Below are 15,630 nucleotides of genomic sequence, written 5' to 3' on the forward strand. Positions count from 1 at the left end.
ATCCACATAAAAATCCTTGTCCACAAATTGTCTGACATCTGACCCATACTCTGACTCTCCAACTCTAGCAGAGTGTCTGAGACCATAAATAGCAACTGCAGGGGAAGGACTGTTGCCAAATATGTGCACCCTCATGCGGCATTCTGTGATGTCTCCAGAGGGATTGTTGTCCCTGAACCAAAGGAACCTTAGAAAGTTTTGGTGTTCTTCTTTAACAAAAAAGCAATGGAACATTTGTTGTATGTCTGCCATGAATGCAGCTGAATCTTTGCGGAAGCATACCTCCCAACTTTTGAACTTCGCAATGAGGGACACTAAATGAAGTACACAACCTGCGACGCGCGTAGCGCGCCGCGGCAAATTGTGGGTGTGACCAATTGAGTAGCAGTGGGAGGGGCTTAAGGGATAGGGTAAACAAAACCGAGACTTCCTAGTACTCATAAAATAAGCTTTGATTGCTCAGCCTACCTTAAAGAAGAACTTCATTAAAATAGTCAGAGACTGCATAGCAACCAGCAACTGTTGAGACAATGAAGACTTTGGTGAGAAGTATATAATGTACAGTATTGTGTATATAGTGCAGGAGAGTGAAATGTACAAAATGCAGGAGACAGGAGTATGTAATGTACAAAATGCAGGAGACAGGAGTATGTAATGTACAGAATGCAGGAGACAGGAGTATGTAATGTACAGAATGCAGGAGACAGGAGTATGTAATGTACAGAATGCAGGAGACAGGAGTATGTAATGTACAAAATGCAGGAGACAGGAGTATGTAATGTACAGAATGCAGGAGACAGGAGTATGTAATGTATAGAATGCAGGAGACAGGAGTATGTAATGTATAGAATGCAGGAGACAGGAGTATGTAATGTACAGAATGCAGGAGACAGGAGTATGTAATGTATAGAATGCAGGAGACAGGAGTATGTAATGTGCAGAATGCAGGAGACAGAAGTATGTAATGTATAGAATGCAGGAGACAGGAGTATGTAATGTGCAGAATGCAGGAGACAGAAGTATGTAATGTATAGAATGCAGGAGACAGGAGTGTGTAATGTACAGAATGCAGGAGACAGGAGTATGTAATGTACAGAATGCAGGAGACAGGAGTATGTAATGTACAGAATGCAGGAGACAGGAGTATGTAATGTACAGAATGCAGGAGACAGGAGTATGTAATGTGCAGAGCGCAGGGGACAGGAGTGTAATGTACAGAATGCAGGGGTCGGACTCTGCACCATCCACCCCCAGCTCTATCCACCCCAAATGCCCATCCCAGCTCCATCCACCCCCCCATGCCCATCCCAGCTCCATCCACCCCCCAGCTCTATCCACCCCAAATGCCCATCCCAGCTTCATCCACCCCCCCCCCAGCTCTATACACCCCAAATGCCCACCCCAGCTCCATCCACCCCCCAGCTCTATACACCCCAAATGCCCACCCCAGCTCCATCCACCCCCTCACCGGCTCTATACACCCCAAATGCCCACCCCAGCTCCATAACCCCCCCCCCAAGCTCCATACACCCCCCCTAGCTCCATCCCTCCCCCAGCTACACCCCCCCCTCAGCTACATTCACCCCCTTCCCAGCCTCCCATCCCAGCTCTATACATCCCAAACACCCACCCCAGCTCCATATACCCCAAATGCCCAACAAAGCACCATCTACCCCCCAGCTCCATACACACCAAATGCCCACCCCAGCTCCCTACACCCCCCCAGCTCCATCCACCCCAAATGCCCACCCCAGCTCCATACTACCCCTCCCCCAGCTACATCCACCCCCCCAGCTCCATCCACCCCAAATGCCCACCCCAGGTCCATACATCCCTCCCCAAACTCCATCCACCCCCCCCAGCTACATTCACCCCCTTACCAACCTCCCGTCCCAGCTCTATCCATCCCAAACACCCACCCCAGCTCCATATACCCCAAATGCCCAACAAAGCTCCATACACACCAAATGCCCACCCCTGCTCCCTACACACCCCCCAGCTCCATCCACCCCCCCAGCTCCATCCACCGCAAATGCCCACCCCAGCTCCATACACCCCAAATGCCCACCCCAAGCTCCATCCACCCCCCCCTCAGCTACATTCACCCCCTTACCAACCTCCTGTCCCAGCTCTATCCATCCCAAACACCCTGCCCAGCTCCATATACCCCAAATGCCCAACAAAGCTCCATCTACCCCCCAGCTCCATACACCACAAATGGCCACCCCAGCTCCATCCACCCCCCTAGCTACATCCCTGCCCCCAGCTCCATCCACCCCAAATGCCCACCCCAGATCCATACACCCCCCCTGGCTAAATACCTCCCCAGGGCCATCCACCCCCCCCCCCAGCTACATCCCTCCCCAGCTCTATCCACCCCAAATGCCCACCCCAGCTCCACACATCCCCCCCGGTCCATCCACCCCCCCCCCCCAGCTACATCCCTCCCTCAGCTACATCCACCCCAAATGCCCACCCCAGCTCCATACACCCTCCCGGCTAAATCCCTCCCCAGCTACATCCACCCCAGTTCCATACAGCCCCCCCGGTTAAATCCCTCCATCCATCCACCCCAGCTCCAAACAAACCCCCCCAGCTACATCCACCCCAAATGCCCACCCAAGCTCCATACAACCCCCTGGCTAAATCCCTCCCCCAGGTCCCTCCCCCCCGGTTAAATCCCTCCCCAGGTACATCCATTCACCCCAGCTCTATTTACAACCCCCCCCCCCCCCCTCGGCTAACATCGCAGCAAGAGGTAGGGAGTTCCAAAAAGGACACTAACCTCTCGGGAGACAGGGAGATCCAGAGAGTAGACAGATGCAGATCGCAGAGACCTCAACTCCCGGGTCCCACTGCACCCGCCCGCAGGTCCTGCTGCTCGGCACTTCCTGTAATCATCATCATGTGTCAGGGGAAGAAGATAACTCCGCAGCCGCCTGACACAGACGGAAGTTAAAAAGTGCAGGAGTGAATCTCGCTGCAGCATTAACTGCAGACTGTGTCAGGCGGCCGCGGAGTTATCTTCCCCTGACATGTTCCTCTGATTGTCCCCCGCTGCAGCGATCGCGGCCGGCGCAGCGGAGCTGAGAGAGGCAGGGAGGTGGAGCTGGGAGGAGGAGGTAGGAGAAGAGATGGCCGGCCACATTTTCCGGGACTTCAGCCCGGCTCCCGGGACCGCGGGACTCCCGCCAAATTGCGGGACAGTCCCGCGGAATCCGGGACGGTTGGGAGGTATGCGGAAGTGGAGGAGTACTCCTAACAGTCTGTTGTTAAGGTCAGGGCCAGAGAGAAGAACATAATTTAAGGAGACAGATAATAAAAATATACATATATTCTCAGAAGAATATATTCTTCGCGCCTAGGAGTACCTAATTAAGCAGAAAAATACACTAATAGAAAAGTATTAATAAATTAGCAGGTGCTATAGAATAAAAAAACTGAGTAGAAAAAAACCCAAGGTAAATGGGATTATATAGCGCTTGCTGGTAGGATCATAAAGGAATATAAAATGTAGTAAAAAAGCTAATATTATAAATTACATAAAATCTAAACCATCAAAATAAACACAAAGTAATAAATAAATAACATTAGTGTCATAAAAGTGTAATAATGCCAGGTGAAGTCCAAAGTAAAGAGTTCATATGTGACTTAGTGACAAATAATCCACTTCAGTGCAAAGAAAAGTGCTAGTGCTCGGTGTTGGATCCTCCAATGGTCCAAGAAATCCAAACATGAGAAGTGACTTCAGGAAAGGGTAAGGTAAAAACTCACCAGATATGGTGGGTCTCAATTGCCTTACGACAGAGAGACCTATAGCACTTTGTGACCTTCCAGGTCAGAGGAGTGGTGACTGCTGGGCTGTGTTCCCTGTAAACCGAAATCTCCTTCCTGAGCAGGTAAGGTCCTCCAAGTCCGAATAAGGAAAAAACACAAGGCTCCAAATAGTGCAGTATCGTTTAAAAAGTTTATTGGAGTTGGTAGTCAAACAAAGATAAAAACACGCTGGTTCCGTGCCCGCTATAGTGATGTCTGTAGCGTGGAGAGCGGTAGCTACCGGATTGCGTTCCACGTGACTTCCGGGCTGACGGTGAGCGTTCCACCTGGCGCGCGTTTCGTCAGAGCGTATGACGTCTCCCCTCTGAAGAAGTAGGATTAGGGGGTATTTAAAATGGGTTTTTTGCTTGCTCAGACGAGTATTGGGTGAAGCAGTAAGCCAACAGCCCCAATAAGCCCTATTGAATGAAGCTATCTTCAATATGCCCTCCAGCGCACAGAGACTAGCTTCTTTTATTCTCTTAGCAGCCAAATGCACAATTGCAGGAGCCTGGAAGAAACCGCCTGTTTCCTTCACCCACACAAAACCTAAAATCTCCTGGATCATGATCCATGCGAAATTGGCAAGTGTGCTGCTTTATAAGGTTAAACAATTTGAATAGACATGGTCACCCTTGGTCATGTGTATGCATATCCAACTGGAAGAAGAACCACAGTTTTAATTTCCTGGCATCAGAGAACCTTAGGTCCACTGTGTTTTCCTTTTCACTCTATTTCCTATTCTTCATCCTTCGGTATATTCTGATACTGTTTCTCATGCTATTTTCTGCTTCTTAACAAAATTACTTTTATAAATACCTTTCTGGTAATGGCAGAAGTGTTTTTTTTTTTTTTTCCTGGCATGTCCTAACTGCACTGCGGTATGACTATGTAGTGGATTGCAGACACATTATAATGCATACTGCCTCCATTCTCTTTATATGCCATTGTATACTGTGCTGTAAGATGATCTGCACGTATCACAATGTGCTTGTGTGGTTATTCCTTTTGCTACCATTAGGGGAGGACTGGGCCAGGGGGCAGGGGGGCAATTGCCCCCTGGGCCACTCTGATGCCCCATAAAAAGGATGCACCACTTCTGCCACAGACATGCCTAAAGGATTCCTGGTGAAGAGAATGAAAAAGTCCCCACCACTGACCTACTGATTGCGGGATAAAGACAAGGACAGAGAGCAGGCCCCCCCCAGCATGAATGGTGTAAACTGTGTCTGAGCAGAGGCCAGTGACATGCACCACTGGAGACTCTCCTCCCCTGGCCAGCCCCAACCGAGCTGTCCCAGCTCCCCCCAACCACCCCCTCCTGGCCAGGTCGGGAAACCAGATTCGGACGGTGAGTAGAGAGTACCTGGAGCGGAGCTTCAGCCTGGAATGGGGGTCCGGAGGGGGCTGGGAAGAGAGAGAGTGGGAGGGGCCGAGTTGCTGCACCATGGGCCTCTGGTTTGTGCCTGCCCCCTGGGCCGAAAGTTGCCAGTCTGCCCCTGGCTACCATTGCCCTACCTTGCTGTATTATTTTTAATCTTTGTAAAAATTCAATAAATATATTGAACATAAATACATTAAGGGGTGAATAGGGTTTAAGAGGACATACTTTTCAATATGAAGCTAAGATCAAGAACATGGAGACATGACCTCAAACAAGCAAGAAGAAAAGTTCAAAACTAATCTTAGTATTATTTTACTAAAAGGGTAGTTGGGGCTTGAAATAGACTTCCAGCAGAGATAGTGAGTCAGTCAAAAGTAAGGCCTCATGCACACTTGAACTCAGTGGCGGCTGGTGCGTTAGGGGCGCAGGGGCGCCGCCCCCCTAATCTACATGCGGGGTGCCAAACGCATGGAGTTCAATGGGGTTTTTTTTTTTTTGAATCACCTGATTAGAGCCAGAGGCTCTTATAGGCTTCAGAAAGGGTGGACTCTGGGCGCAGAGAAGTGCGCCCCGAGCCCGCCCATTGTGTGACAATAGCGAAAACATACGTTGTGCGTGGGGTGCGATTAACCTCTTTATGACCGCCCGCCACAGATGTACTGCGGCAGGCAGCCGCTCCAGCGCAAACCACCATAACTGTACGTCGGTTGCGAGCAGGAGGCTAGGGGGCGAATGCGCACCGCCAGGGGGCCCGCCCCCACTCGTCAGCAGGGAAGCCGATGCAGCAGGAAGGGGGCTCCGACTGCTGCCTGACACCTGAGATCGTTCCCCGCTGAGAGAGAAGAACGGTCAGCTATTGTAAACACAGCTGACCATTCTTCTCCCTGGAATGATCATAGAGCCCCTGTGATCCTTCTATAAAGGAACACAGGTCTCTATGGTCATTTCAAAAGCCCCCCCCCCCCCCCACCGTTAGAATCACTCCCCTAGGCTCACATTTAACCCCTTGATCACCCACAATGTTAACCCCTTCCCTGCCAGTGTCATTATTACAGTAACTGCATATTTCTAGCACTGATTACTGTAGTAATGTCACTGGTCCCCCCAAATATGCCAAAAATGTCAGTTAGGGGCCTTATCTGTCCGCCACAATGTCGCAGTTCCGCAAAAAATCGCAGATCGCCGCCATTACTAGTAAAAAAATATGTAGCAGAAAACAAATTAATTTTTTTTTGGGAATGTTATATAGCAGAAAAAAAGGACGTAAATTTTGTTAGGGTACAGTGCCGCTCGACCGCGCAATTGTCAGTTAAAGTCACGCAGTGCCAAGTTGAAAAAAGTGACCTGGTCATTAAGGGGGCAAATCCTTACAGTCTTTAAGTGGTTAATTGTTAGTGGTACCCCAAAACGCAGGAAGTAGACACTCGCAGCAAAACGTACGTGATAAATGCAGTATAAAAATGCACGCAGCTCATCGCCCTAAAAGGTGCAGGAGCTTTTTTGCCATGCATAAGGCAGCTCTTCTAAGTGAATGAGCTGCTCTACGTGCGTCGCATGAAAAAAATATTGCAAGACAGAAAGACACAAAAAAGTCAATGCGATGATGCACACATAAGAACGGTACTATTGAATGCTCTGGGTAAACGTTTTATTCTGAATTTCTCTATGAATTAAATCTTGCTGCTGAAAAATCAGCTTTAAGCCCCAACAGTGTATTGGTTGTACAGTAAACCCCCGTTATATCGCGGTTCAGTTTTTGCGGTCCTGGTATATTGCGTTCTTTTTTTTCTGTAAGACCTATTAATATTATTTTACTAATTAAATCATTGTTAATTAAATATTTTTGTGTTTTCCACTGCGCTTGCTCTGTCTCCCAGTATCTTTTATGTGTTTAAATGTGTTTCTATTGTTTTAAAAGTGTGTTTAAAGGCCTTAAGAGCCCATTCAGACAGGGGCGACACGACTTGCCGGGGCGACCTGTGAAGTGCACCGCGACCTCGGCGCGACATGCAGGGACTTCATATCATTGAAGTCAATGCAAGTCGCCTCCAGGTCGCCCCAAAGTAGTACAGGACCCTTTTTCTAAGTCGGAGCGACTTGTGTCGCTACTCTTAGAACGGGTCCTGTGCTAATCAATGGCAGACGACCCACCGCGACTTGTCAGGTGACCAAGTCGCGCTAGTGTGAATGGGGACTAAAATGCTTTTAAAAGTACAGTGAAAGTTATGAACATGCCTAGAGTGTTTTTTTTAAATAGAGCCTTTCTATTTCTCGGATTTTCACTTTTCGCGGGTGGGTCCGGAAAATAACCCCCGTGATGGAGGGGGGTTTACTGTAATCATGAAAGAATAGCACCGAATCTGCCAACTGTAAGCGCTAAAACTTGTTTCGGGTTTCAGATATGACCGAAAGAAGCCTGGCAGTACACAGACCAACAAAGAAAAAGATGGTTGGGGGTTTACATACACTGGAAGCCACAACGGCGTTTTGGTTTTAACCTTGAATTTCCACAAATTTCTCTACTGTACTCTAGTCTGTGACTCGGGAATGGCCGAATATAGCCGAGCCCCACAATAGAAGGAATTCCTAACAATTGTCCTTCCAGCGAACTTTTTTTTTTCCACAGCGTTGTGTCGTTACGCGCTGCAGAACACAGAGAGAAGTGCTATTCATAGTACCGGAAGTGGGCGTGGTTTGAGGGTAGCATGAGGCTGTTTTGTAAGGCGGATGAATCCTCACCCACGACACGGTGAGTTCCGCTGAGTCGCTGTGCGGCCTAGTTCGACAGCAAGACGGGAGTGAGAGCGGGAGTGCTGAGGAGAGCGGAGACGTGTCGGGCACTGCCTGGTGAGTACCGAGAGGAAGGTGGCCGTAGTGCCGAAACGAGAAAGCGGTGGCGGGTTATTTATGTGATGTAGGCCTGAGCGGTGATTGAAATGTAAGGCGGGAACGTGCCGAATATAAGCGCACGACTCGGCCGCTGCTGATTGCTTATTTTCATTATTCGCTCTCTTCCTACGGTTGGGGTTGCGGTGCTAGCAGGCTGGGTGGTAATTATCTGTAGGCTAGGAGTCATTCCGTACTGGTGTGGAGGGGCTGTCTGGAAAAGGCGCGTTCTTCAGGAGGCATTGTTTGTCTTCGCGGTTTCCCTCACGTCTAGAAATGTACATGGGCGGCCAATTAAAGTCAGTAAAAGAGACTGAAATGTGTGCAGACCGCGTGACTTATGGCTTTGTCTGCGTCCGATATCACGGGGCCCGGGTCGGTCTAGGAGAAAAAAGGAAACTACAGACAGGAAGTCCTAGGCCGTACACGTGTGAGCCGTTCAGCCACTTGGAATCTCTCCTGTGATCTGAGCTTTAAGGCCTGGTTCACTCCACTGCCATTTTCACACGACTTCCTTCGCACAATGGGAATTGCACTCTGACTATAGATGAAATGCATGTCGTGTTTCTGTATTTTAGTGAATTTTTGGCAGAGTTGTATATAAATCCAGTCTCCTACCCCAGGCTGAGGCCCCATTCACACTTCGCTCATCTGAAATCACAGTCTGATTTTTCTGGTGATTCTAGATTGCGCTAAAATTGCAGCACATGGTTTTTGGATGTCCCTAAGGCTCCATGTACACGGGACGTTGTTAAAAGTCCCTTTGAATGCTGGAATTTTTGAGGATGTTTGAAACGTCCGTTCGGTCGCGTTTGTACCTGCGTTTAGCGGCGTTTGCGTTTAGAAGTGTTCCTAGAGGTCAAAAAAATTATTCCCCTTTAAAATGGAAAAACGCTAAACGCGGGTCATCGCGTTCAGACGCGTTTGAAACGCCGGGAAACACACGCTCGAACGCAAATAATTGCATTCTAAAAACAGTCCCTGAACGCAACTGCCTGCAAATGACTGTAAACGACAATGTGTACATGGACAGATAAGATAAAATGTAGATGGGTTCAGGGGCTTCTGAAAAAAAAACGCCCAACTGCTCCTAAACGGCCATTTCCAGCGTCCCGTGTACATGGAGCCTTACATGGTTAGCAGATTTGTGTTTGCTCTGAAAATGTGAGCGATGCTCCTCGCCCAATAACGTGCAGGAGCTCTGTGTTGTATTAGGCAGCCCATTCATGTGAAAGGAAATGCAAACAAAAAAACCCCTGTGTAGGAGTGCATGTTCTCACTATGCGGAGTGTGAAAGGGGCTTAAAGTGACCCTAAGCTCTGGATTGAGGACATCAATAAAAGTATGTATTCTTAGTGGTATTTTACCCATAACAGCATAAAAATAATGTTCTTTTGCAAGGAACATGCATTCAACGTTAATAATTATGCTATCAAAATGACTGTGTGCTGTAAATTGCCTCCAGCATTGCTTTTTTCTTCCAGCTGGTGGCTGCCATTTTGTTGCAGACCAAAACCCCAGAGCTTAAGCCGATCGGCTCATACTAATTCGGCACAGCACCTAAAAATGAAGAGCAATCATATGCAGAGCAGGGAGAGGCAGTGTATTACTGCATTTTAAGGGTCCATGTACAAGGGACGCTGGAAATGGCTGTTTAGGAGCAGTTGGGCATTTTTTTCAGAAGCCCCTGAACCCACCTCTGTTATCTTCTCTGTCCATGTACACATGGTCGTTTACAGTCATTTGCAGGCAGTTGCGTTCAGGGACTTTTTTTAGAACGCAATTATTTGCGTTCGAATGTGTTTCCCGACGTTTCAAACGCACGAACGCGATGACCCGCATTTAGCGTTCACGTTTTTTCCATTTTAAAGGGGAATAATTTTTTTGACCTCTAGGAATGCTTCTAAATGCAAACGCCCGCTAAACGCGGGTACAAACGCGACCAAACGGACGTTTCAAACGTCCTAAAAATTCCAGCATTCAAAGGGACTTTTAACAACGTCCCGTGTACATGGAGCCTAAACATACTTGTGTTGTATTGCATAGTTATACCTACAAAAGGGGCTGACCTTAACCACTTAAGCCCCGGAAGATTTTACCCCCTTCCTGACCAGGGCCTATTTTGCGATTCGGCACTGTGTGAATTTAACAGACAATTGCGCGGTCGTGCGACGCTGTACACAAACGAATTTGACGTCCTTTTTTCCTTACAAACAGAGCTTTCTTTTGGTGGTATTTGATCACCTGTGTGATTTTTTTTTTTTTTTTTTTTTTTTTTTTTTTTTTTTTTTTTGATCATGCGCTATAAACAAAAGAAGAGCGTACATTTTGCAAAAATAACAATATTTTTCACTTTTTTTTTATATGAAATTCCCCCCCAAAAATGTAAAAATCAAATTTTTTTTTTTTATCATTTTCGGCCAATTTGTTTTATGCTACATATGTTTGGTAAAAAAAATAGCAAAAAGCGTGTTTTGATTGGTTTGCGCAAAAGTTATCCTGTCTACTAACAAAGGGAAAGATTTTTTTTTTTTTTTTTACGCGCAATGGCGGCGATCTGCGATAGAACCGTATGATCACCATTCATACACGGGGGGAATGACAGGCGGCTTGTTTACATTAGCTGCCTGCCTTTCTCCCTCTGCACCGACGGTCGCCGAGTGACCGGCGGACGATCGGGTCCGCCGGCCACACGCGCGGGGGGGGGGTCCGTGACCACTCGGGAGCGTGCCTCGGGGGGGGGCGCGCGATCGCTCCCTGGGCCCTCACAGGCTAGTGATGTAGTACTACGTCACTCTGCCTGTGAGGGGCTGACCGCCGTAGTAAATAGTCGTGCGGCGGTCGGCAAGTGGTTAAAGTCATGTAGCAGGATTACATTTTCTGACTAAAGTTCTACTTTAGCGCAAAGAACCTTGAATCATACATTTTTCCTCATCTGAGTATCCCCCCCCCCCCCTTTATTTTTATTTATTTTTTTTTAATATCCCACTTACTGTTGGTTGCTACACTTGCTCTCCTTAGTCCTATTGTATTTAGGAACATAGCCATCCTCTCTTTCTCTCTCTGGACATAGGAAAGGCTATGGGATTTTTAGTCTGCATGTAGCTTGACCACATGTAATTTGCATTGCTCGTTCCAAACAATCAAAGAGAATTTTTAAAGGTGGCAAAAAAGGCAATTTAATGAAAAATAGTTTACAAGAATATTCCTGGAAGTGTAGGGATTGTTTTTGGCGATTAAAGATCCTTTAGTGTCCCTCTTAAGCCACCCATAGACAGTTTGAATCTATGCTGCTTCAGCAAGGAGATTCAAACCATCTATGGGCAGGCTGATTGTACCCAAGTCTATCAACCAGCATATTGGATTTGTAGCATGCGATCGTCGATGGCTTTATCCACTAGCATTATTTACTGTGTTCATTTGGCAGGGGTGGCCCCCAGCTGGGTGAACACAATAGTTCCATTGTAGAAATTCCCCCATTAACCCATGGTTGCAGGAAAGAAAATCACATCTGTGGCCTGCCTACATTTTTTTTTTTTTTTTTTTTTTTCTTTTTTTGTGCACATGACCATTTTTTCTTTTTTTTTTTTTTTCAGTCGTTCCAACTTCCAATTGATGCCTTAAAGTGGTTGTAAAGTCAGGTTTTATATCTTAATGCATTCTATGCATTAAGATAACAAACCTGTATGCATCAAACCCCTCAGCCCATTTCAATCCACGATGTTGCAGGTGGAACTCTGTCCCTGAGACTCTCACTCCTCGGCTGAGACAGCAACGTGGCAACATTGGTTCCCACTGCTGTCAGTCAGTAAACCAATGAGGAGGGGAGGCAGGGCAGTGCCATGGCTCCATGTCTGAATTGACGCAGGGGGCTGTGGCATGGCTCGGGGTGACCCATAGCAAGCTGCTTGCTGTGGGGGCACTCAGCAGGAGGGAGGAACCTTAGAAGAGGATCTGGGCCACTTTGTGCAAAACCACTGCACATAGCAGGTAAGTATTTTTTTTTTTACCAAACAAAAAACTTTACAATCACTTCAACCACTTATACCCCCTTCTTGACAAGTCCAATTTTCAGCACTGTCGCACTTTGAATGACAATTGTGCGGTCATGCAACACTACCCAAACAAGATTTCTATCTTTTTTTTTTTTTGCTAAAGAAACAAAAAAGAAAAAAGACAGAACATTTAGAACAGACTTTTTTTTATATGTTATAAAATTTTGCAAACAGGTAATTCTCCTTTACTGATGGGACCAGTGTCCTTGTAACAGAAGCTGGTTATCGGCTTTCTGACAGCATTAGAAGAAAAAAGGTGATTACCGGTGTTGATTACTGTAAATTGTTGTACATCAGCTAGTGTGATGTCAACACTGCGCATGTGCAGATTGCCAGAGGCTTTATCAGGCGATCAGCAAAGAGCGCAGACAATCTGATCATCAGATTCTGCCTCGCTCTCTGCTCATTTGGGTTCTGTCGATTACTGCGGACCGCTGGATAATGCCTGAAATCTGCGCAAGTGTTGCCTTGATGTCGCTACTGCACATGCGCAGATCGTCAGGCATTATCCAACTATCTGCAGTAATTGACTGAACACCGGCTTCTGTTTACTTGCGTGCTCAGCTGTTATTGGCTGACAGCTGATCACTTGGTAAAGGGCCACTGTGATTGGCCTTTGTCCCTGATCTGTGATCAGCCGAAGGACTTTGCAATCAAGAGTGTGCCACGGAGGACACACAAGCAGTGCAATTACGGGAGGGTGTCTATGGACTCCCTCCTGGCACTGGAAGCCAATGCTGTAGCTGGCTATATCACAGGCAAAAAGTGGTTAAGGGACAAAAGAGGAAGCTCCTTTAGACTTTTGAGCAGCAAATGCCTGGATGGTCAGGTATGTAAACAGAAACCATTTAAAACCATGGCTAGCTTGAAACTACAAAATGCTCAGGTATAGATGGGCCCCTATAGCCCTTGGCTTCCCTATGAGGGAAGGGAACTTCAGACACCTTTGGTGATAGCCCTTGTTTATCTTACAGACAAGCCATTGGACAAGATTTGTCAACATTTCCTGCAGGTGTATCATATATGTTCGCTATGGAACTCCTTGTCTAGTTTGGGGGCATTAATATCCAATGTTTGGTCTGGGAATAAATCTATTCCTCTACAACCTTCCCTGCCCTTGTAGTCCTTGGGCTTACTCGGCTTGTTGGCCTGGTACTGAAATATGTTCTCCATGATTTACCTTCAAATAGTTAATTTGGACCAACCCCACTAACATTTGCAGCGACTGGGAGCGCTGTATAAACTGTAGCTTCAGTATGATACAAGGAACCCCACTGTTCTGTCAGCGGGATAAGAATGTCCCTTCCTGCTCCAGAAACAATTTTAATTCGTAGTGTGTGCAGCTCAGCCATTCAGAGGGAGAGAAGTATTATATAAATGAAAGGATAAGTTCATCTTTGGGATCATGTTGCATGTTCCCAATGCTGCAGCCGCTGCCCAGGAGAAGTTCCCCGTATTAGCTGGCACTTTTTGAAATCAGCGCAGCCGCGTGGGGCTCCGGCCACACAGCTGCATCATTCATTCACATCGCTTTGTATGTGAACTGCAAGCCCCCACGTCCTTTGGGGCTCTCGGCTGGTAGTTCATCGATTCTTCTTTTCGGTATATCTGCTTGCCCGTACATGATGTATGGGCACACCAATACACAAGCAGATGCACGGCACCAGCCATCTACTGATTGCTGGTGCACTGGTTTACAGCAGGGATACTCAATTAAAACTCAAGGAGGTCCGGTTGGTAACCTTTTCTTTCTGTAGAGTAGGGCTGCAACTAACGATTAATTTGTTGACTAATCTTAAAAATAATCCTTAGATTAGTCAACTAATTGTAAAAATAATCAATAATCGAACGCCTGTAGCGGCCCCAATCAATGCAGCGGCCCGGCCGGCAATGCGAGTAGGGGGCGTGTGACGTGACGCGTCGACACCTTTCACGCACATCGAAGAATTTTTGTAGTCGATGAGTCGTGGCAGCCCTACTGCAAAGGTCTGAATCTAATTTTTCTGCTATGACTTGGGTCTTTCACATTGCAGCCCCCTTTAAATATAGTGTCCTCAGTCCCCCTTTTCTTGTCACAGCCCTTACATCACAACCCCCTTTCACATTAGAGACCCGCTTACATCACAGCCCCCTTGCTATCAAAACTCCCCACATCATAGCTCCATATCACAGCCCCCTTTCACATCCCAGCCCCCTATATCACTGCTTCCCCCTCACATAATGGCTCCCCCATAGCGCATCACAGCCCCCCACATCACAACTCCCTTTTTATATCACAGCTTCCCTTCTTACATCAGTCCCCCCCCCCATATCACAGCTTCACTCTCACATCACAGCCCTTCAGTACTATAGAGTACCCTCCCTCTCACAGCTCCCCCAACCTCACCTCACATCACAGCCACAGATATCAGTGCTCCCCCCCCCCCCCCAAAAAAAAAATCTTCTCCCTACCTCAACTCAAGTGTTGTGGAGGGCGGGGGGAGAGGTGGGGCGGACTCCTCCTCTGGACCAGCTCGTCTGCTGCCGCTAGGCTCCGTGCAGTCTGCCCTCCTTGCTTTGGGTTCAGTGGTGGGCGAGTGCATTGGGGGAGGAGAGAGGTTAGGCAGCTTCCACTCACCCTCACAAGTCAAAGCAGAGCGGACGGGGGTCCAGGTCCACCCTGCCATTCCTCCTTCCCCCTACCAGGAAGTGATCCTTAACAGCTGCAGGGGGAGAGGAGTCCGCTCAGGGTGGTGTGGCTGCAATCCGGGCGGGACTGTCACTCAGTCCATGCCCGAACCGCGGTCCCCCATTTAGTGACACATGGTTTACACGCTCCTGCAACAAAAAATAAGGTACATAGAAGAAGTGTGCTTAACCACTTGCCGACCACCGCACGACTATTTACGTCTGTGGTCAGCCCCTCACAGGCAGAGCGACGTAGGGCTACGTCGCTAGCCTGTTAGGGTCTAGGGAGCAGGCGAGCTCCCGCGTGGTCATGGACCCCCCCCCCCCCCCCCCGTGTGTGTGACCGGCGGACCCGATGCCCCTAGGGACACACATATCCCCTCCCTCTCAAAAGTTAACCCCTTCACTGCCAGTGTAATTTTACAGTAACCGTGCATGTGTATAGCACTGATTACTGTAGAAATGTCACTGGTAACCCCAAAAATGTCAGTCAAGGGTCCGATCTGTCCGCCGCAATGTCGCAGTCCCGAAAAAAAAATCGCAGATCGCCGCCATTACGCGTTAAAAAAAAAAAACAACAAAAATCTCTTGTTCGTTCGTCCTTTCCCAGTGAAGGTGCATTCTCCTGGAGCGCTGAGTGCCTCTTGGGCTTTTCGCCATCAGGCGTCAGTGATGCAAGTTTGCAAAATGGCAACTTGGTCGTCTCTGCATACGTTCACGAAATTCTATAAAGTTGATGTGTTGGCATCTTCGGATGTCTCCTTTGCCCGAAAGGGTTTGCAGGCTGCTGTTTAAAAATCATCTTTGTTCTCTTGGAGGGTG

At 47.8% G+C, this 15,630-nt stretch overlaps 1 protein-coding gene across 1 annotated transcript in view; it reads left to right on the forward strand.

Annotated features, from left to right (window-relative positions):
- The first annotated feature begins 7,892 nt into the window (after positions 1-7,892).
- Positions 7,893-15,630, forward strand: part of SNRNP70 (small nuclear ribonucleoprotein U1 subunit 70) — a 47,956-nt gene continuing 40,218 nt past the window's right edge. Inside the window, exon 1 of the mRNA XM_082273209.1 lies at positions 7,893-8,047. The gene's annotated coding sequence lies outside the window, so the exon portion shown is untranslated. The remainder of the gene's footprint in view (positions 8,048-15,630) is intronic.

This window comes from Pelophylax lessonae (assembly GCF_965119305.1).
Source record: "Pelophylax lessonae genome assembly, chromosome: 12".
Taxonomy (NCBI): Eukaryota; Metazoa; Chordata; class Amphibia; order Anura; family Ranidae; genus Pelophylax; species Pelophylax lessonae.